Here is a 1,011-nt window from a genome sequence, read left to right as displayed (position 1 = left end):
TCTTTCCGATCAGCATGCAGTCGTGACGACGACGAGGCGTCTGCCTTTAAGGGCGAAACACATGTACGACAAAATGCACGACCCGTCGCCCAGTAAACCATATGTCTCAGAAACGTCCACACGATATCCCACTTGGGATTTTCGGATATCCCAGGGACTAGGCTGAATAGCCCGTTGACGTCTCTGGGACAGACAGAGGACCCGTATTTCTTCCACATTTGCTGATCCAGGGAAGGTTCCAGGAATGTCTCTCAGCGATATTTGGACATATAGAGGACATATACAGGACGTATTATTATTATTGTATTTTGTAGCTTTCTTTGCAATTTTTAGTTATTCTACGGAAAATACTACTCTGCAACAGAGAACATCGTATCAACGAACTCTTGTTTATTGAGCACAAACCAAGTACAGTGATGTTACATGCACTGTAACAAACGCTCTTTCTAATAGTACAAAATATGATATTACAACATAAATAGGCTAATTATTAACAATATAGGGTGACACGGATAAGACGCATAATAAGACAATAATGGTCATAATAATAATAATCATGTGATTGCTACGCCACTTCGCAACCGTCGTCCCTGAAAGATAACCAACAACATAGTTAATTCCATCTATTGGGATAGCAGCTCAAACACTGCCATAAATAGGCGTAAAGAACAGACACTCTGCAAAAAATGGGAACAAATGCAAGACAGTGACTTACCGCAGTTTCTCTTGCAGTATAGATGGTTACATGCGGAAGCAGCCTAATCACTGGCAGACCCAAGCGACGTCTTCCGGTTTATGCCTGGCTCTTCAGTGTTGTAGACACACCAGTAACTTTACACCTGTTTGAGGCTATCCATGGTTGTGTGTGGGTACTGTAAAACAGTCATGTTTTATTAATCTAGAGTCACATCGCGTCCATGTGACATTTAAGAAAGATAAGTGGTCATGCAAAAAACAAGGAACTTTGAAAAACAGTGCAGTCAAACGTGAAAACATAACTGCTATCCTTTA

General features: G+C 41.1%; 1 long non-coding RNA gene across 1 annotated transcript; it reads right to left on the bottom strand.

The window, feature by feature from the left end:
* Window positions 1-370: 370 nt before the first annotated feature.
* LOC135376489 (uncharacterized) lies at window positions 371-808 on the bottom strand. Its single transcript, XR_010417709.1, has 2 exons — window positions 716-808; window positions 371-590 (listed from the first exon to the last, which is right to left on the bottom strand). It is a non-coding gene; the product is annotated as an uncharacterized LOC135376489 (long non-coding RNA).
* Window positions 809-1,011: the final 203 nt, after the last annotated feature.

This window comes from Ornithodoros turicata, unplaced genomic scaffold (genome assembly GCF_037126465.1).
Source record: "Ornithodoros turicata isolate Travis unplaced genomic scaffold, ASM3712646v1 ctg00001127.1, whole genome shotgun sequence".
NCBI classification, from domain to species: domain Eukaryota; kingdom Metazoa; phylum Arthropoda; class Arachnida; order Ixodida; family Argasidae; genus Ornithodoros; species Ornithodoros turicata.
The sequence above is the reverse complement of the archived record's forward strand: the minus strand, read 5'-3'. Positions and strand labels throughout refer to the sequence as shown.